Here is a 22038-nt window from a genome sequence, read left to right as displayed (position 1 = left end):
CAAAGCCTAGGGTCATATGTCCTTCCAGAATAGCAGCTGAGATGAGTGAAGAGTAGGAATAGTTAATATTTACTTAGGGCTCATTACAAGGCAGGTCACAGAGGGCTCTGTACTCATTAGCTCAATTCCCCACCAGAAACCACTGGCAGATAAGGAGCACAGATACATGAATTCGGTGTTCTGGAAAATCACAGAAAATCTTCCAGGACGTTTTTCACTCTGGGCCTACCCCAACTCACCTCCTGCCCTCATCTCCAGAAGTACAGGGTCAAGTGCTACATTTAACTTGAGAGGTTATGTTGCCACAAGGAATAGCCCAAATTCCCTGATAGGCCATATCCAGGAAAAGGAACAGGCTCATGCGCCACTTTGAAATTGCACGGGGCGTAAGGAGAATAACTCTAAACTAGCCATCCTGTTGCCGATATGTTGTGTTCAGCTAGAGTCAAAACTAGAGGAACATGCTTTCAGCAAGTGGTAGCATCAACTTTCCAAAGGACCTGTGTTCTAAAGGATCGGGTGTACTATGATTAACTGAGGGCCATACCTTGCAAAAATAGTTTCTTTGACATGATTTATGGAAACAACTACTTACAAAGGATCTGAAGTTGAGAATGGAGTGGCTAAAGATAGAGTAACTATTTACTTAAGAACTGGCATGGCCAGGCCACCATCCAGAGAGCAAAGAATTTGTCTCTATTTCTAGGAAACTTCAGGACATTCTGGCCTGATAAAACTGGTGATGAGTCTATAAAAACTCAGTTGCTATGTGGATAATTTGGTCAAGTACTTCAGGGAGGTGAGAAATTATCTTGTACATCTTTGTGTTAATGACTACCTCTGGATAAAAGAATTCTTAAGTCATGAACAAACAAGTTTGGTTTTTTTTCCCCCTCAAAACTAAAATGGTTTCATTCAACAAATACTTATGAAGCATGTACTGTGAGCCAGGACTGCTGGGGATCCTATGTGATATATAATATAGTATGATGCTTACTCTCATGGGGTTTAGTGTTTTGAGGAGAGATGGACAACAAGCGAGTCAGTGAGGAGCCAAGATAAGACTTCAGAGGAAAAGTGCTATAAAGAAAATAAAACAAGGAGATGTGGTAGACAGTGATGGGTGGGGTTTGGAAGGGTCAGGGCAGGCCAGGGTGTGTGAGGATCAGGGAAGATCCTTCTAAGGCAGCAGGAACAGGTGTTGCTAAGGTCCTGAGGCAAGAATGAAGTGTGTTTTGTATGAGGAACAGAGTAAGCACAGGAGCATGGCAAGCAAGGGAGACAGTCATATGAAGTGAGGCAGGAGAGGTCGGGTAAGGTGACCAGTAGGGCCAAGTCACACAGGCCAGGATAGACAGTTGAGATTTTATTCTATGTTCAACTAGAAGGCACTGGAGAGTTCTAAACAATTTCCTGAATCTGAAGCATTGCTAAACATTTTATGTGTTTACAGAATTAAAAAAAAAAAACCCACTGAAAAATCTCAAAGGTGAGTGCCATTTCCTAAGTAGGGGGAAGGGGGGAGGCACAAGTTCTACTTTCTGCAAAACTGATTATTTAGAAATCTTTTTCAATGTATTTTATGTGCTTACTCATTCCTATAAAAAACAAATCTGTATTACTAAGTTCTAGGCATCATGCTGGGTGCTCAGGAAATATGATGGAGAAGACATCATTGGCCCACAGACTATGAGACAAATAACCAGGCAATGACAACACACTGTGATTATACCCTATGGGGGGGTGGGTGGGTAAGTGCTTCCCTAATATGCAGGGATTCTCTACACAGTCTAGGAGAGAGAATAGGGGTGAGCAGGGAGATTCATGGAAGGTTTTCTGAATGAAGTGACTTCTGAAAGAGTCACACATTCTCCAGAGGTAAAAAGGCACAGGGCAAGGTTGAGGAAGTGAAACAAGTTTGGTTGGCCCAAGTGGAGAGTTTAAACAGGGTCAAGCAGGGGTGTATCACCCAGGGCCTCTCAGTTAATAAGGATTCTGGGGGTTTATGGTATCAATGGTGGGGGAGGGGTATCAAGACTGTAAAGAAGCAGGGGAGTTCAGGTTTGCACATCCCAAGGGTTGCAGTATACAGCATGAGCTGGAGTGACCAGTCAAGGGTCAAGAACACCAGAAGGTCTAGGGCTAGGGTGGAGGCAGGAGGGACGGAGACAAATGGGCTGGTATGAGAGAGCCAGAAATGACAGGTCTAGATAACTGATGCCTTCCTGAGGGCTTAGTCGGTAAAGAATCCGCCTGCAATACGGGAGACCTGGGTTTGATCCCTGGGTTGGGAAGATCCCCTGGAGGAGGGCATGGCAGCTCACTCCAGTATTCTTGCCTAGAGAATCCCCATGGACAGAGGAGCCTGGCGGGCTACAGTCCATGGGGTCACAGAGAGTCAGACGTGACTGAGCGACTAAGCACAGCACAGATGATTGATGAGAAGTCAGTAAAAGAAGTAAAGGAAGCTGGCCAGGTTTCCAGGCACCCGATGGAGAGTGGTAAAATACATGGAAACAGGAAACGCAGGGTTATGAGAGGAAGCATTCGTGCATGAAGTCAGCTGGTGCTGGGGCCTGGCAGACAGTTGGACACATGGGTCTAAAGAACAGGCAGAAGATCGGGATACAGAGAGTCTTCAGCCTGCTGCTGGCAACTGGAACCACAGAAAATGATGTGATCCGTTGAAGAGTTAAGAAGAAGAAATAATTTTTAAGAGAAAAGGAACCCTCAGAAGAGACAGGCAGAGAGGGAGTAAGAAAATCAAGAGAGTGTGGTGCCACCCAAGACAAGCCAAGAGAGGACTTTAAACAGAGGGGTCCATTGACCATGTCCCACACTGCCAGTAATGAAGCAAGGTGGAGGCTGAGAAGGATCCTCGGGTTTGACAGGGCAGATACTGGTGACCTGGTGAGGAGCAGTGTCAGCAGGGTAGCTGGGGACAAAGCCCAGGCTGAGAGGGGAGGGTGGGGTAGGAGGAGGAAGTGGAAACCGGAGGGATGCCTATATTTAGTCTCAAGAATACGGATGAAAAAAAATTCAGCACAGAACTTTCCCCACATTAACAAATCAAACGTGAATTTTCCAAACACTAGAAGTAACTCCAGATTAAAAAAAATGGGAAATAAAAGGGCCACTGGGGGCAAATTGCCCAAGGCAAGAAAAGCTGAAGAAACCTCAAGATGTCTCCCTCTGAATCCTTTCGGAGTGGCCACCTTACAGCCTGGAGTTAAGGACCCTGCCTCCCTCCTGTGAGCTTTGCCCCAGGTAGAGGGGAGGTGATGTCAGGAAACCTGACTCCAACTGGGGCTCACTGTCTGTTCTGAGTCGCAAGGGCAGCACGCAGGGGAGGGAGCACCGCCAGAAGATGAGAAAGCCATGGTCACAGAAAGCATCACTTGTGGTCATGGTCTGGTCTGAGAAGCTGACAGGACTACTCTTTATACTTGAGGTCACACAGCTCTCTCCTTGCTGCCTCTCCTGCTTATCTACCCAACAACTATTTACTAAACACCGCCGTGATGCTGGGAAATATACTGGATGCTGAAAAGCAGTAAGGTCCAGCCCAGTGGGGAAACTTGGTATCTAAACAGAAGATTATTCTGCAGTTAGTTAAGGGGGGTGTGGTGGGCTCAGCATCCTGGAGTCATGGGATGCATTTCTTGGTCTGCCCTGTGCACACTGTGTGACCTAGTGCAGGGGAGATAATCTTTCTGAGCCTCGGTTCCCCCATGTGAAAAATGAGGTCATATCAGGCTGCCTTCTGGCTTGTTGTTGTTTAGTCATTGGGTCCAACTCTTTTGTGACCCCATGGACTGTAGCCTGCCAGGCTCCTCTGTCCATGGGACTTCCCAGGCAAGAATGCTGGAGTGGGCTGCTATTTCCTTCTCCAGGGGATCTTCCCAACCCAGAGATCAAACCCATGTCTCCTGTACTGCAGGCAGATTCTCTACCTCTGAGGCACTAGGGGCACACAGGGGACTGATAGTGAGAAAATGTGAACATTTCACTCAGCTCACTGGCACCACTGGAGCCCTGGAAGGATGGTGGCAGCTGTACTTGTGTTAATGACAGGAATCTAATAACAGAAATTGGCCCTGCCTACGTTGACAGCTTGGGAAATCTGTGTAGTCAAGGGCAAAGGGGTCAGGGAAGGCTCTCCAGGAGGCTCACAGTGGATCCTGTGAGGGCCAGCAGATGTCAGCAAGTGCAGGTGGGGTGGGGGACACCAGGCAGGGGGAACTGCAATTTCCTGTCTTTCTACGTACGTTACTCACAAAGTTGTTAACCCACACAGTAAGTATGATGCTGTTTGTTTGTTTGTTTGTTTTCTGGTGCTGATTCCACAGGAAGGGCACAGAACTTGGAATCAGAAGGTCCAGGCTTGGAGGGTAACCTTCCAGCTGAAGACTGCCACACCCACGTGAAAAGGCCACCCAGCCCTCTCAGCCTCAGTTCCTCTTGTTTACAAAATGTAGGCGCTAGCTGCCCTCATTCCTCAGCCAGTCAGTCCTTATTTATCAAATACCTACAAACAGCACTGCCAAGTGCCAGGGACATAGCCACAAACCAGAAATGGGCATAGGTGTGAGGTATGGTACAGCTTAGTGCAGGAGTCAGAGGAGTAAATGGGCAACTAGAATACAGTGTGCAAAGTGCTGTGATTGGAGTTAATGCAAACATCAAATGAAACAGGCTCTGAAAAGTGGGAAACCCTATCAGTGTATTTTGTAGTAGTACTCTAATGGCGCCAGCCAGATTCTAAATCTCCTAGGAAGTTTTCTAAACTTGTAGTCTGCTGATGGAACCTTGTTTTCAAGGTAGCTATGGGTCCATGTGCACATAAAATACATGTATGTGTCGACTCTCTACATGCTGTCACGGGCAGGCTCTCAGTCTGGTCATGAACTGTGACAGAGCATCTTGGCATTTGATAAGGCCTGCCCACACTGGGCAACATTATGGTTGGTGATTTCACATACATTTCATGGACCCAAACCCTACAGGCTTGTGATGCCATCTGATATGCTGATTCTTTCATTCAACACTCACTTCGTGGCAAAATGTCAGCCAAGCAGTGCTCTGATAGGCTGAGGGTACAAAGACAAGTAAGAGGGTTCCTGGTCCAAAGGCAATCAGTTTAGGGAGAAAGACATTGGGTGATAATGTGAAGAGGTGTTATGATTAATGCTATGCTGTATCCAACTAGAGTGATAGTATCATCTGTCACTTAAACTAGGACCGTGGAAGAGGGGTGAAACTACTAAATTTATACCTGGGCTATGAACATGAATTGAGCTATATGGTCCCTAGACAGAATACAGAGGTCCAAATTTTGCTCAAAGTAATAGCAGATAAATGTCAGAACCAAAGCAAATTGATACTGTAGCCTGATTCAACGTAACTAATATTTTTGCTCTCCAGGAAACTAGTTACCTCCTTTTCATGCTTCCTTGCAACATACTATATCTTTTGCGTATTGGACCCTAAAGGCATTTGTGGATTTCACAATTATGAGCTGAAAATTGAATAAGGATGATAATCAAATACTTACGCATTTTTTTTTTTTAATGGCAGAAATTTACATTATGATATTTTAAGTTTCCATGTCATTTCTATGCTTCTGCCTAATGGCCTGCCACTTAGGTTTATGTTAAACGCTCATCTAAAGGATTTCCCTCCTCAGGCTCCAAAAGGAACAGTCTTTCTAAGTTCTTTTTAATATTAGCATTTAAAATCATTCTCCAAGTTACCCTAGGGCTAATTCAATTTCTCGGTTTTAGACTCACTCTCTATATATCCAATGGTAAAAGGGCTTCTACTTTAATGTATGTGAGCATAGAGGTGACGTTCCCAGAAAGACGAGGGGGAAGGACTAAACATATGTTGGAGACGTCCACAGGTTACAGGGTTTGGAAGTCACTCTCTTGCCTAAAGAGCTCCCCTGCCAGCAGAAGTAATTTCCCAGGTGAAATTCACTCTAAAGGAAAAGTCCCATAGGATGAAAGCCCACCATTTAAGAAGTAAGCTTATGTTTATAAATACACAAGTAGACTTGATGGCCTGATGATATGTTGATAATCAGATTATCTGTAATTGACTAAGCAGCAGACATCTCACTACACAGATGACATGACTTTTCATCTTTCTTAAGGGACAAATGGATAGCCAATCTTTGGCTTAGAGATGACATATATCTCATAAAGATGATTCTGTCTTCTTTTACAGGTCATATTTCAGATGAGAAACTTAAAAAGAGAGGGAAAAAAAGTCAAAGTTGGTTAAAAAAAATTCCTTATGCCAGTTCTCTCCCAAACCTAAGAATCAGAAAAAAACCTAAGCCTGTTTTTGCAAAAAAGAAAAAAAAAAAAAATCCTCGCTCCTCCCTCCATCAAGAATACTAGAAAGTATATAGAATTTCAGCACCAGGTATGTACTAGGAATCCTCTACATTTTGGTTTCCATAATCCTGCATAAGAGGAAGTGTATAATTTTTTCAGCCTCTTCTAATAAACACTAAAAAATTGGTAAAAGGAAAAGAAAAGCTGTTCTCCTAAAACATTTCTGAAAACACATATTTGCAAAAGAAAACTATCATGCAAAGCTGCAGCATGGCAGACATCCTTTCTTCATGACAAGATGATAGCAAACAGGTTTTCCCTTAGTGTCACCAGAGCACCACAGTCCCTAAGCATTTTGCTTAATGTGTCCCATGGGTTGCCTCTCATGGTGTTTATCAATCCCTCTGTTTATAAATTCTGCCAGCTGTAAGCACAACCCTAGAGGCCTGAACTTTTCCTGGTTAAAATAATACAACCACTGAGGTCACTTGTGAAGCACTAGAAAGTAAGAGCTAGCTCTTATATCACTTAAACAGCCATAAACAGGAGACAGACTCTGGGGCTCCTTTTACACAGGAAAGGAAAATCTTTTTAAAGAGTTGGAGCAACAGATGTATTCTGAGCACATGGGTTCTCTGGCATTCTTCCTGTAGCTCTGTATCAAATTTGAAATGCAGTTAAATCACAGGTTTACACTTAAGCTTGCTTATCTCTGATAATGGACTTGGACACATATCAAAGAACCTGCCCATGGGCACTTATCAGTCCCTGACAGGTATGAGGCTTAAGAGTTCAATATAGTACTTCATTGCTCACTTGTGTAGAAGCTCAGATGTAGTGTATCAGCCAGTATTTAGATAAGGGCTCCAATTACCTGTGATCCTAGGTAATCCTATATTGCTCCAAGGTTGCCTGGTTATAAACTACAAATTTAAAATACTCACATGATGGAAAATTCATAGCCATAGGCTAGAGGCCTATCTTTATATCTATAAATAAAACATATGGATATCCTTCAACTTGTTGGGAGAATGGGGAGGTTTCCCCCTTTAATTTTTATATTAATTTATTGCTTTGAATGGATATTACCTCAGTTGATAAAATTTCTGAACATTATAAAAGGGTATCAATATTAAAACACAGATAGGGAATAGTAAGTCTGTCTTCCCACTGACCCCCTCTTCAGAAGTAACCATCATGAGTTTCTTATATTTCCTTCTGGAGATATGAACATGAACATACAAGCTTATGTGTATGGATATGCCTGCATGGGCACCTGTGTGTGACTCTCCCTTCTTTTAAAAAACAAATAGTAGCAAGTTATTACATTGTTCTGAACACTGCTTGTTTTCTTTAATATATCCTGCAGACTGCTAGCTCCAACAGTCCCTAAAGACTTGCCCCTTTTTTCTTTTTAGTGGCCCTATAATATTTCACTGCAGACGCGGATCTTATCCAATTACACCTTTACCAAAGAACACACAGGTTGTTTCCTATCTTTTGCCTTCTAATGGGACAGAATCTCTGAGCTGGAATAGGACAGGAAAGGCATTGTTTAAATACTGACGTTTTGTCCTACTTACTGCCATTTTTTCTTTTAAAACACAATGATGCCTAAACAACATGGAGAGAAAGTTCAGAAGAAATGGATGACAACCTCCCTGCCGCTACACACAGGAAGGTGAACCCTCTCCTCTCTTCTAGAGCTAACGGCTGGTTTCCAAAGCTGAGGAAGTGTTGGTGTTGCCCTTGAGCAGGAGCTGAATCCTGGGAGGAGGAGGTATTTAGCTTTGCCAGAACCCAATTCATCCTGTTGGGCAGAACAGACTCGGCATCCAAGCTGCCTCCACCAAACAAAAATTCTCTGTAAGGTAAAACCTCTTAGTTTAGCAAGCCTACTGTAGAATCTAGGTCAAGGTCCTCCCTTCCTTCCACACAGTGTCTTGCAGGAATCTCATTCTATGGGGGCTCTAATTTTGGACTTACACAAGCCTTAGACAAAAAAAAAAAAAAAAAAATCCCAAACTCCCAAACAACAAGTTGGTGAGAAGTTTCTGGAGCTGAGCTGCCTGGACTCTGGGCAAGTTATTTAACTTTTCCACAGCTCAGTTTTCTCTCTACAAAATGGGAAAACAATACCTACTCAGAGGTTGATTGTGAGGATTAAGTAAAATAACGCATAGGTAAATTGCGAAGCAAAGTGCCTGAAGTTAATAAGAGATCAAGAAAATGGTAATTACTATTAACAAAACAATCCAAAGCCACTTCCTTTTTTTTTTGAGAAACATCTTGGCCCCATCTTAAAAATACATCTGTTGTGAGTTTTGGCCCTGGGGTGATGCTCCAGTCTTCTGACTCCTCTTTCTCAGAGGCCCCATGTTTCTTGCACAAACTGCAGAATGGCTTGCCATTTCTTGAACATTCAGTATCTTTGCGTCCTTTTATGTGTTTGAGCATTTTCGATGGCCTACAAGGTCTCCTGTCTTCACATGGGTAACTTCACTTCCCAAGACACAGCCCACAGGAATCCAGGATTCCTCTGGATCCCAAGGCGTCCTGAGTCTACCTCCCTCACAGCACTGCCAGGCCACCCGGAAGGGACCTGGGAGCAGGTCTTAGGAATGGAATCCTAAATTCCAGGCACCCAGCACAGTATTAGCACACCATAGCTACTTGGTAACTGCTTGCTGAATTCAAACGAACCCCATGGTGACAAGGATTTCTATCAGCCTGCTTCATTTCCTCAATAAAACATAATCTGTGCCTTTGCTATGTTCTTTCAGTCAACACAGGTATCTGCACTACAGGTGTTTATACTCTTAAAACTTTAATTTAGAGTCACCTGTCAAAGCAGGGCTGAGGTGACACAGGACAGCCTTCTTCTAAGAGAGCTCCTGCCTTCCCATCATCTCTGCAACCAAAAGATCACATGCTCTGTTAAGGTTGTTCTCCTCTTGACGCCAAAATACAAAGGACCTTTCAGTACTTCAGCTTAGCTTTTACTCTACGGTCAGTCAGAACCAGTGAGAGAAACAGCTGCATGACTTATACTTTGGATGAAACTGCTAGCAAAGATGTAGTCTACCGTCCTATTCAAAATCATTAATGCAGAGACTCATATGACAAATTAATATCAAAACTTGCAACTCAGTGAACACGTATGCTTTCTTTGAAAAGAAGGCTGAATTATACATTCTGTCATATATTTCCCTTCTTTATCATGGCTGCTAGGTAACTCAGGGTACTCAGATGGTGAATAACCCCCTTCTTCTCTCAGCCTTTGTTAAGCTGCTATTCTTCAGTCTAAGTTTACTCTATTGTGTATGTATTTTGAGGAGTAATGAGCCTCATGTTTTGTTTATCACCAATGCTTGGAGGATACGTGTCACCAAATACCTGACACATGGAACACATTTGCCTGCACTGTCACCCAACTGTGCTCTAAATGCACAAACATCATACAGAACTTGTTGGCACACAAAGACCTGAAATAAAAAACAAATGCCTGCACTTAGTAAAGGCTTATGAGTCGTGAAAAGCTGGTTTTAGCTGGCAACAGGAGCCAACTTATGTAACGGCTGCTGCAAAGATTTCTGAAATGGATATGATGCCCAAGTCATAAAGCCCTCCTTTGATAAGTATACTGCAATCTCTCCATTCTTTAGGGGCACAGTTATACCTTCCAAGCAAGAAATGGAAGGGAAGGGAAAAAACTGAAGAGGAGGTTCAATCCCTGAATCACAACCTTAAGAGCACACTGGAACTGTGATCAGTAGGTTCCAGGATGGTGTCGACACCAGAGATGGACTGAACTCGCAAACACCCTGCTGCCTCCTTTTCAATTGGAGGAAAGTATAAGTAACAACAGATGGTCAGCTTCTGAAGGAAAGCTTTTATTGTTGTTTTTAAAGGGCAGAAATGAGCAAATGTAACGAAATCTCACGAGTATGAAAAATCACTGCTTACCTGAGATTAGAGGTTTATGGAATGCTTAAGGAGAGACGAGCACTTCTGCCAGCATACTTGCGGTCTAAAGAGTTTGCCCTAGAAAGTTAGAAACTTTGGAAGAAAGGAGGCGTGCTCTGAAACTGCATTCCCTTCCTCTCCCTTCCTTGCAAATGGGAGAAAACAGCCAGTGCCTTCTAGCCAAGGATGGGCTGTATCAGTCTTATCTCCGAGTATCTGTCAGAGCTCCAGATCTGAAGTGTGGCTCATATCCAGGCTACAAACCACCGCCAGGGATGATTAGTCTCTCTCCTGTGCCCTTGACTGATCCTCAAGACGACAGAAGATCTGCTGGCCTGTGGCTCACACAGGCCTCTTTTTAACATCATGGTTCTCCTTCCTGCCAGCTCTATGGCCTTGTGGATGTCACTTCATCCACCTGAAACTCAGTTTCCCCATCTGTAAAAAGTGGTTGTTTACTTCGCTAGGTTGTAAGGAAGGTTAGATAATGTAAAATCTCAAGACTAGTGCCTGGCAGTAGCAGATGGCCACTAAACATCTATCCCATTCTCCGAACTCCCTGGAATCCCTCATTTTCATCTTTATATTCTCTGTCCTTTGTTACAGCTTATCCCATCTCCTTCCTATTCTCCTCTCTCTCCCTTCCTTCTCTGAAACTTTGGCCTGAGCTCTTTTTTCAGGCACTCATTCACTGCTACTTATTCTTTCATATCCTTCTTAACTTCGCAAACTTGCCCAGCCCTTGACCTTCAGTCATACAGGGAATGGAGGTGAGAGAGGGAGAACGTGGTGGGGCTGCTTTGCGTGCCCAGCCTTGGAAGCCTATCCTCACCCAATCACCTCCGGAAGAGCGTTTTAAGCATAGAGATTGAGGGTGGGGGATACTAGAATCTGACTGTCTGGGTTCAAATTCCACCTCTACCCTCAGGTGAGTTAGGCAATCTCTCTGTGCTCTTTCCTCACATGTAAAATTGGGGTGATAACAATCCCTCATGTATTACAACATTATAATATAAGTAAATACATGTCAAGAACCTGGCAGTCATGTTTACTGAGTGTTAGCTACCATCATCACCATCAGCACCATCATCATCCTAAATTTTACGGAGATTTCACCTCCCATCATTGTATTTTCAACCTTTGAGAGCAAAATTTGTTCTCAGGAATATGAATCAGGCCCTGGACAACCAAACTAAGGTGGAATTTTCCAGCAGCTCAGTGTGACCCTGGCAGAAGATTCAGTTCTTATCCACACTCGTAGGCTTTGGACAACGTCACCACAAGTTGGAGACTGGTACATAGCTCAGTGAGTTGGCTGCTGGCTGCCCGGCCATTTCTGGCAGGCCACCAGAAGATGCCACCACCCAGGGTCCTGGCTTGAGGAGCTCCCAGAGCCGCTGAGCCAGAGGATACACTGTCCCCGTGTGTTCATGGCTCTCACAGAGGAGAAGGGGCCAGTGCTTTGAGGTACCTTTCCCTCCAATTACTCACATGCTCAGATGCACTCCTCCCAACACTGTCATTAAAACTAATGGATGGTGGGCCCAGGCACACCGGTGTTTGCCATGTGTCTTCTAATGATCTGTAATGGGCACTGATAATGAAACCTTTTCCCAGAAATTTGTTTTTTGAGTGAATCAATTTTGTCCAGAGCTAAGTAAGAAGATGATATTTTCTTCAGTTTTTAAAACTATAAACTATGTTCTTCTGGAAGGAGCCAGTCAGTTAACTAGGACTAAACTGAGTCATTCTACAACAACCATTTGGACTCAAAAGGTGACATTTTCAGAGGACATGTGAGGAACTATTGGGGACAACAACAAAAAGCAGTACAGATTTGCCTCCTGGTATCTAAAGACACCAAATCCATGTCAGAAAGGCTCGCAGAGTAGGCATTTGTGGTCTGGGTCACCTCTCTTCTGGGGACAGTCCCTGGGGACAGCCCCCCTCCCCCAACTCACAGTCCTTGTGCTTGGAGTGTCGATCTTCCTCCTTCCAGCCAGGCAAGGAGGAGCAGGAGACACAGTCCCAGCCCAGAAGAGCATCCCACACTCCGGTCACAGATAGTGGATAAGGGACTGGACAGGGGATGCAGTGTGGACCAAAAGAGAAATCAGGCACCATGCAATGCCTGATTCAAATGACCATTCAAACTTTTAAGGAAGAGAGGTTCTCTCTTTTTTCCTGAAGTTGGGCTTTTAAAGAAGTCAGTCCATCTGGTGGCAACCATCTTACAATCAAAAGGAAAGTGCTTATCTAAGAGAAGAGTCAACACAGAGGGAAACTGAGCTGAGAGATGTCAGGAGCTGGGTCACAATAGCAACATCTGAGTGCCTGGATCCATGCATGTGTGAAGCAGAGGTTCCTTGCTTATCAATTATGTAGATGAACCAGTAAGTTCCATGTCAGCCTACGGGAGGTGGGCTGAGTTTTCTGTTACTCGTATCAAGAATCCTGATTGGTGGATTTGCCTAAGTTGACACATAGGGTCTTCAATATAATGAATGACTGTTCACTGAAAAGATGTCATATTAGGGAAGGTTATCTCAGTGCTCAACTACCAGAAACATATGAGGACAGGAATAGTCACCTCTTATGAGAACTCAGAAAGACCCTGGATTGATAGGAAAGCAAAGATTCCAAAAGCAAAGGCTGCACAGTAACTTCTACAGTGCATGGTGCCTTGTGACAATGTGTCAGCTAGAGGTGAACAGCTGGGATGCAGTTTCCATCATTCACTTACGATTTGAGAAAGAGAATGGATGTTACTGATCCGGATGAAAATAAATACCAGGCTTACTTTAGTGAGTTTAGCACAGTTAACTGAAGGCTAAACATAGCATCTCTGTCTAAGGAGTAAAAATAAGCAGGAATTTTCTGTAAGGCTATGTGATCCCTATTTATACTCTCTCCTTATTAAGCCCACTAAGAGTTTAGCCTGTCCCGATTGTCTCCAGGCTGCTTTCCCCATTCTGAGCTCCGAGCTCGTCTCTTTCAACTATAGCCTAACTCCAAGGTAAGCAGCCCCTGCTGAAAGCTAAAGGTGTCAGAATTTGTCTGATGTGTTTGGTGCTGGATTGTAACACAGACAAGAAGAATATAAATTATTTTCAGACCATTTTGCTTACTTTTTACAACAGAAAACTCAAAGCAAAGAAGGAGCAGCAGAACGCTGTAGGGCTTTATGTGACACTTAGAAATGAAAACAGGCCCTTTGTGAAAGAGAATTTGGCTTAAAAAAAATAAAGACTTCCAGATAGTGAGGTCTAGTTGACTGTGAAGCAAAACTGTGATGAAAGTAGGGAACGTCTCAGGCAAGTCAATTACACAAGATAAATCGGTAGAAGATGTTCCATTGGGATCCAGCTAGCATAGAATTCTGGAATGGGAAGACAACATTACTAGGCTTTCCCAGCTTTAGCGCCTAAAGAAGTAAAAAATCATATTGACATAAGAAGCAAAACAATTATAATACTGTAGATGAAAAGCATATGTTCAGACAGAGTCAGTTATGAGCTGCTCCCCACATGTGCCTGGTACATTTCTGTCTCTGAGCCTTTCCCTACAGTCCCTCTTGCCCAGAACACCCCAGTCCTAAATCTGACCCATCTCTCAAGACTCAGTTTCAAGTGTCAATTTGATCACAAATCCTTCCTTGATCATCCTGTTGGGGAATTCAGCAGCACTTCATCCTGTAGCATCCAGACTTTTTGGTCTTGGTTTATAGTTACCGCATGTTTTATATATTCATAATATGTATGATTATATAGAAGGACTATATTTTCTTATTTTTTCTTTTAACTTCTTTGAAGTCACCATACTGTACTTTATATCCCTGGGATTTAATAAGTTTGCACCTGTTGACCACCTTCACCCATTTTTAAATATGTATGTATATATATTTATATATATAGAGAGATTATATATTTATATATATTAATGTATTTTATATTTCTGAAGACTCTTGTTTTAAGGGCACTATCTCCAACTAACTCATCTTTAATGTAATGTGCTTACATATTGAGGACATTCAGTAAACACTGCTGAATGACTAAGAAATATTTTGGCTGCAGAAGACTGAAACACCTTGAACTAGAGGAATCAAAAGGGTACAAGAAGCCACCTCTATAGTGCTGCTCCCACTATCTTCTGTTTCTCTCTGCACATTGGAATGACAACAACTGGACTTTCTCCTTGTGCAGGAAACACGGCTACTCACCATTCTGGGGGGGCAAATCAGACTCTAACTGAAAATTTTTAAAGTTTTAAATGACAGTTCAAAAAAAAAAAACGCATGAAAATATTAGGGTGGGTCTGGTTTGGTCATGTGTCAAGATTTCCCACCAAGTAACTCTATAAAAAAATCAAATTTAATTATTTAAGCACCCATGTTTTTATTATAACCAGTGGACACCTTGCTAAGATCCAGCACATGTATTTTTCTACTTTCAAAACCAGAATATATCAAGCAGAGTTTACCTTATTAAGAAATCAGGATTATAAATGTCAATTAGTGTCTTGTGCTGTCACACAGTTGTGACCCAAGGGACTGCTGGGTATGAAGGGTGTCTCACTCTTTATGCAGACCTCTGTACTATTACCATTTTCGTGTATTTTTTTCTCCTAAGTACTCTGTGCCTTGCATTACCGGTAATTATTAATTTCTGTTCTGTGAATGAACAGAGTGGACCGTTACATTCCAAAATACTAGATGATGAGAAATCTTCAAGCCCAGTTTGTTAGAATTGTGTGCAAAATAAGGTATATATGTTGGAGAGGGCAACTTTAGAAACTGCTCACCCCTCTGTTTCTGTTGAAAAGTTTCGTAACCCAGTTCCTCTGGCCTCAGATAACTAAGTGGTAGAAGCACCTGCCTCAGGGTCTCCACTCCATAGTGATCACCAGCCAAGGACAGGGTCCAGCAGAAAGCTGGCCTTAGTCAGTTTTACTCTCAGGAAGTCAGGATGGGAAACAGAGAATTAGATAGAAGCAGAAGATGAAATTCTGTAAGGAGAGAAGCTATGAAGTAGCACTGAAGTCATGGAAATCCAAAGCTAGGAGTGCAGACATCATAAAGGGGAAAAAGATGCACACGCAAAATGAAAGAAGAGTAAGCCAGGTGCGAGCATCTAGCAGAAACAGTTAGACATGAGGGCCAAGACATCTGGCAGCTGAAGGTGGTGATGTGGAGTAAAAACCCCTACTCTGCTTCCTTTTGGTCCTGGCCATCCTCTAAGTGGCTTCACCTCTCTGCAGCTCCAGCTCTTTCCAGCCTTGCCTTGGTTCCTGGCTTGTGTTTCTCCCCATCATACTCTTTCACTCTCCTCAAGTGACCTGAGGGTGTCCAACCAGGTGAAGGTATGGACTCTCCCAATTACTCAGAGCACTCTGGGGCTCACTGCCATGTGGGCACTGGGACTGGTATAGGGGGAGGGGCTGTGCTACTCTCTAACTCAGATATGCGGGATCCCCCTTCACCCCATGCCTACCAGGAAGCAGGACTCAGGACCTCAGTACAATGAACCAAGACATTTCGTGTCCTCAGTTACTTTAAAGTAACAACTATGACACTCAGCAGGGCAGGTAACTTCTACTGAGTACATATTACATGATAAGAGCCATACTAAGTGCTTTATGTGAACTAATTCACTTAATTCTCACAACCTTAGGAGGTAGAGAGTATTATTATTTCTATTAAACAGACAAGTTTTACAGATGTTTAGTAACTTCATGGCAATACAGCTGATAAGCAGTAAAGTTGGGACATGAACACAAATAAATCTATTCGAGAGCCCACACTCTTAACACTGTGACAGCCTGAATACTGAAAACCTGACTTGTACTGTGGACTTCGTGAAGTGACATGAAGAGAATTCATATCACACACCACTTATGAGAGAATCCTAAAATTTCCCTTGAGATAGTTCTGCTCCCCTAAAGCACCCCACCCAACTGGCAACACCCGCATCTCTCCTCTCTTGTCTCTCTTCAGCCTCTAAAACTCTGCAGCCAGATGCCCCATTCAACAAAATCAAAGCCTCGCCCTCGGGAATCCGGACTCCACCTCCAGCTGTGCACAGACATTCACTCTAGTCTCTCAGCTTCCACGTGGAGCACAGGCAGGCCCACAGTGATGCATGGGAAGGAGTTCTGAAAGAATCACATTCTCTCCATAGAAAAAGGAACATCTCAAGAGGTGGTGAAATACAGGTCAGCTCACCTGACTAGAGAAAACATGTTCTTTCTCTTCTTTACTACAGATTCTTGTATTTCTTAATGAACCTGGAGTAAAGCTAAGCATGAGGCTGTAGCAACACACATCTAAGGTTCTGCCAGAAATCACACCATTCTTCTATTTTGGGAGGCCCCACATACTGATTTCTTGGGCTCCAAAATCACTGCAGATGGTGACTGCAGCCATGAAATTAAAAGACGCTTGCTCCTTGGAAGAAAAGCTATGACCAACATAGACAGCATATTAAAAAGCAGAGATATTACTTTGCCAACAAGGTTCATCTAGTCAAAGCTATGGTTTTTCCAGTAGTCATGTATGGATGTGAGAGCTGGACTATAAAGAAAGCTGAGTGCCGAAGAATGGATGCTTTTGAACTATGGTGTTGGAGAAGACTCTTGAGAGTCCCTTGGACTGCAAGGAGATCCAACCAGTCCATCCTAAAGGAGATCAGTCCTGAATATTCATTGGAAGAACTGATGTTGACGCTGAAACTCCAATACTTGGGCCATCTGATGTGAAGAACTGACTCATTTGAAAAGACCCCAATGCTAGGAAAGATTGAAGGTGGGGGGAGAAGGGGACGACAGAAGATGAGATGGTTGGATGGCATCACTGACTGGATGGACATGAGTTTGAGTTGGCTCCGGGAGTTGGTGATGGACAGGAAAGCCTGGTGTGCTGCAGTCCATGGGGTTGCAAAGAGTCAGACACAACTGAGTGACTGAACTGAACTGAACATACTGATTACATATTCATATTCTAGGAGTGTCTTAGGTGTCCACTGAATATTTTTAATACAGAAGTCCAATTCTTCCTGAGCTATGCCAAGTTCAGTGGGTTACTTGGTGAACTGCTTGTACGAGGCACACCAAGAGTGAAGTGTAAGGCAGGAAGCTAGCTTGGACTGTGTTTTGGCCAGCAGCATTCAGGTCATGGTTAACAGAGCTCTCTATGGCCTGATTCTGAGCAAGCCCTATTCAAAATATCAACTCAGCTCAAGTTCTATTAAGCCTCCCTTTGTATTGCCACTGGAATTGGTTACTAAATTGTACCTTGAAAAGGAAAACTCCAGGAGCTGACATTTCTTGAAGTAGAAGAAGAGCCTGGAAAAATCGTCTGAGTTTGCAAAGAAAAATACTCTAAGAAGAGTTTCTTTCTTTGCAATGATGAAGCTGGGTACTTACTTTGGGTCATATTACCTAATTGACTCGTACTGAAATTAAAGGCATAATTAATAATTGGCTTGTGAAGCAGAGGAAATTTAACTTAGAATTTCCTAATAGACAAAGAAACAGAAAAAATAGCTCTCACCCCTACACAGAGATTTGGATGTTGCATGAAAGTTTACTAGCAAAACTTCTCTTGACCCACAGCAAGGCATAGTCTCTTCTTACTTATTTTTCCTGGCTACTCTAATTCAGAGATTAAAGTACTACTAATTCTCAAGAACTTTCCTTTTCCATGTAAGGTCACAAAATAAACCTTCAAAGTATGAATTAATTTTCAATTTAATAGGACATTTGATGTAGGACTTTACATAAGAAATTGTTACTGATTTTTGCAACAAGTATTACTGAACTGTTAGCTTTTTGGCAAGAAAAAAAGTACAACTGTCCTAATGAGAAAGTCTCTTGTTAGGGATGGGGAAAAAGATTTTAACTGCAACATATTCAAATGATCAAATTCCAACTTTTCATTTCTTTCAATATTTTTCTCTATATATCACTCTTATGGTACAAATTTTAGATCATCTAAGATGTTAGATCTATAGACCTTTGTAGAAAAAAGAATTGGGAACTGTACCATCTTTTCTTTTATAAACCCAATGCTTGAAAATTGGCAGAGTCTGAGAGGTAGAAAGTCTCCTGGCTAACAAGATAAAAATGTTGGGTCATTAAACCAGAACTCCGCCCCGCTCCACTCTCAGTAAACTGGACCAAGGCAGACAAGGAAATTACAAATCTAAAGCAGATCTAGAAGATGAAGGAGGGAGATTATTGGAAACCCTGTCCGTACAACATAAACTGCAAAGGCACTTCATTCAGCCACAAATATTTTTGAATGAATGACCAGATCACTCACTCATTTACTGCTTATAATCTGTCTCTCATTGGCAGTAATGTTCCCCTTATGTCCAAAGCTCTGATTTTCCCCCATGTGGACTCTGAGAGATTTGAGCAGAGAGTATTGTTAAGTCTCTTTCCTATTGCCTGAACAGAAGGTATTTATTATGTGTCTGTGGGCTGATGGGGAAGAGACTATCCCTCAGATCTGGTGGTTCTGGCGGCTCACAACTGTGCAGGTAGGCTACATCGGAAATATTCAACTGGTGGTGCCATATAACCATATGCACACATAAGTCTCTGTTACAAAGTCTCAGAGCAAAGTCTCTGTTACACTGAGATTTAAGAAAGGGTAGAAGTGCAAATAAGAGCAGTCAGTGGTGTTTCTCTGATAACAATTATTTAAATTGCAGTCTTCACTCGGGATAGTGCTGGGTCTAACGGCTGTCTGAGATGATCACCTTGTCTGTGTCGGTCACTAACACATGGACCTTGTCTCTACTGGTTCAGTGTGTTTGGAATACCTACGACTCTACTTCTTGGTCTTCTGCCAGTTTATTTTCACTGTGACAACTGCACATCACAAGTACTGCCGTGGATGGCTCAGGGAATAAGTCTCCTAATTCCACTATTACACAAAGGGACAAGAGAACAATGGTAAAGACGACGTGTGTGTGAGAGGCGGGGGCTGCTTCTCCCCCAGAGGGAGCAGAGAGCTACGTGGCACTCCTCTCATGAGGTCTATGCTATAAGGCACAGTGAATGGAAGCTAGGGGAGGGGAGGTATAGATTTCTTCCAAGACAGGGTTGAAGCCAACACACTTACTTGAACTTCAGAAATCTCTCTCATGCTTCAGCTTTGGATTTCCTAACCTTCAAGCAGTACTCTTCAACTCTAAATGCTGAAGTTCATGGGCTATAATCATTTCTGTCAGTGATGTCTGATGTGACATGACAACAGCCTTGCCAACCTCCTTCTCCCATTGTATCTTTTGGGTGCCGCTGTCCTCAAATTCTAACCTGCACGTTACACCTGCTTAAATCGTCAAAGGTTTTGAGTACGGTGGTAAGCAAAATCAACTGAATAGGGCTTTCCAATTTTCTCAAAACCCAAGATGATTTTCTCTCTATGTCATTGCTATAGTCACCAGAAACTACATAAAACACTTATTTCCAGTATGTCTAATCACAAACGGTATCACTCCTATCTTTTACAAGAGAAGCTGAAAAGAATGATAAAAGTACTAAATTATTCCTTTTCATTAGCAGGAAGCACGTGATCTTACTATCCAGAAGGCGGGGATGGGTAGTGAGGAACACAGGTGACTTATGCTGTGTGTCTGAGTTTCCAGAGCAACTGCTAATTATGATGGAGTAACTCTAGCGTATGTCCATAAAAGTCAGAAGTTAAGGTTTTTCCATTATACATTCTGTTTTAAAATGGGGCTTTTAAAGGAAATTGGGTAGATGGAGAAAGACAGATGAAGATCAGGTGAAAGAACTATATATAGCTCAAGAAAATGGAACTCCTGAAATTTCACAATGTTGGTTGATAGGATGGGAGAGGAATTCATGAATAGCCAGCTGACTTTCTGGTTTCCTAAGTTAGGGCTTCCTAATTTATTAAGAAATCTGAAATCAGTCCAGACATAGAGGTCTAACTGGATCCACTCTACTTAGCTGCCTGAGACAAATTTCCTCCTCTGTCCTAAAAGAGTTATCATTTACTAAACTGACCTGGAGTCATGGACAGACCAACCTTGGGAGAAGTCATTTGGTCACTGCATGAATGATTTAAATACCACTAATTTCACTTAAAACAAACCAAAAACAACACCTTCCTGCACAGCCCTTATTCTTTAATCAAATGGCAGGTGTCTCACTCAGATTATTAGTTACTGAGGATATAACCGATGTTAAAAAAAGAGAATTCTTTCTCACAAAGATGTATAGCATAACTTAAAGGAGCAAATAAATAAAAGAATGGCAATTGCAAAACTGAGTATATGTCTATTTTAAATTGAGTTTTCAAGACAGAAAAATACAAGCATGTACTTGTAAAAAAATTCTAAAATGATAAAAAGGGCAGTGTTGAATAACCAATGTCCCTTGCAGCACAAGCCACTGTCCAGTCTGCCTTCATTATAGAAAACCACCCTGATTCATTCTCCTATATATTTCCAGAAATAACTACAAATACATACATGTATCTGTCTGAGTATATACTCCTGGATTCATATATATAAGTATGTACACTAATGGTTTTCAAAAGTAGCTGCATATCAAATCACCGAGGAAGTTTAAGAAACATACCAAAATTCAGATCCCACCCAGAGCAATGAACTCTGAGGTTCCAGGGAAGGGGCTTATGTGCTGGAATTTTTCATTTTTGGCTCCCCAGGTGCTAAAGTGCAGCTGGGCTGAGAGCTGCACACCACCCTACACCTTGCTCTTAGCACGCTCCATACCTGCACGTACAGAACGATCTCATTCCTCTGCTTACATTATGATTTATTTCGGCAGCCCTTTACTGACAGTTATCCCTCCTGGTCCCAAGGTTTGGCTTTTATAAATGGCACCACACTATACCTCTGTGCTGGAGAGCACCCACTCCTCTCTGGGAGGAGCATCTGCCCTCCTCTCTGGGCACTAACTAGCATGGATTTCTTGTTGGGTTCACCAATGGGGAGCTCTGGCAGGAGATCAGCAGGAGGAAGGAGAGAGCCAAGGTATTTATTCCCTAGTCTCCCTGAGAGGTCACCTCCATCTGGCCGAATCCCTTGACCAAAGGTACCTTGGTACCAAAGCACTTTCAAAGTGCTGACTTGATAGAAGTCTCTCTCCTTCTGGGTTCTGGTAACCACTTCCTACTCATATCCCTTTGGCCTAAGGATGGTAATTAGTTGGCTGCTACTAGCCCTGGTTTACTGTACTAATAACTCTTGTGATTCTCCTGTTCCCACCCCTTTATAAATAAATCCTCCTTGAATAATGCTGTTTTCATTGTAGATTGATGTTTCTTCTTAGGATTCCAACAGGTCAACCCTGGACGGCATCTATGCCTTTCTTTCTTTGTGGATAATGCTGTCTTGGTTCCTTCTGAGAACACTGGCTTCTTCACAAAGGGCAACAAGAGGTAACAAGGTTACCTTAATGCAGCCATTTTACCCCTTTTTCTGAACATTTTTGACAATAGCCAAGGAACAGCCCCATTACCTCTTCAATGTGCAGGGAGTATTGGAAGTATTCTGAAGCAATGGCTTAGGGAGAACCTCACTGCTTTCTTGGGAAGGAAGCTGACAGACACTGAAGAGAAACAGAAGAACAAAGGCTGCTGCTAAGTCGCTTCAATCGTGTCCAACTCTGTGCGACCCCATAGACGGCAGCCCACCAGGCTCTGCTGTCCCTAGGATTCTCCAGGCAAGAATACTGG

General features: G+C 42.8%; 1 protein-coding gene and 2 long non-coding RNA genes across 53 annotated transcripts in view; 2 read left to right on the top strand and 1 right to left on the bottom strand.

Annotated features, from left to right (window-relative positions):
* The window catches only part of ARHGAP26 (Rho GTPase activating protein 26), a 556769-nt gene that overhangs the window by 39975 nt on the left and 494756 nt on the right, over nucleotides 1-22038 (bottom strand). The gene's annotated exons all lie outside the window — the stretch shown is intronic.
* On the top strand, nucleotides 1354-11345 carry LOC145511456 (uncharacterized). The gene is made up of 3 exons (XR_014057874.1): nucleotides 1354-1489; nucleotides 8046-8212; nucleotides 10007-11345. It is a non-coding gene; the product is annotated as an uncharacterized LOC145511456 (long non-coding RNA).
* LOC145511452 (uncharacterized) lies at nucleotides 13248-20603 on the top strand. Of its 2 annotated transcripts, XR_014057870.1 has the most exons (3): nucleotides 13253-13323; nucleotides 15564-15665; nucleotides 16300-20603. It is a non-coding gene; the product is annotated as an uncharacterized LOC145511452 (long non-coding RNA). The 2 variants fall into 2 exon arrangements; XR_014057869.1 differs by lacking the exon at nucleotides 15564-15665 and having other exon boundaries at nucleotides 13248-13323.

Source organism: Giraffa tippelskirchi, chromosome 6, assembly GCF_054371585.1.
Source record: "Giraffa tippelskirchi isolate mGirTip1 chromosome 6, T2T-mGirTip1v1.2.pri, whole genome shotgun sequence".
In the NCBI taxonomy this organism is placed as follows: domain Eukaryota; kingdom Metazoa; phylum Chordata; class Mammalia; order Artiodactyla; family Giraffidae; genus Giraffa; species Giraffa tippelskirchi.
This window is presented reverse-complemented; position numbering and strand designations above follow the sequence as displayed.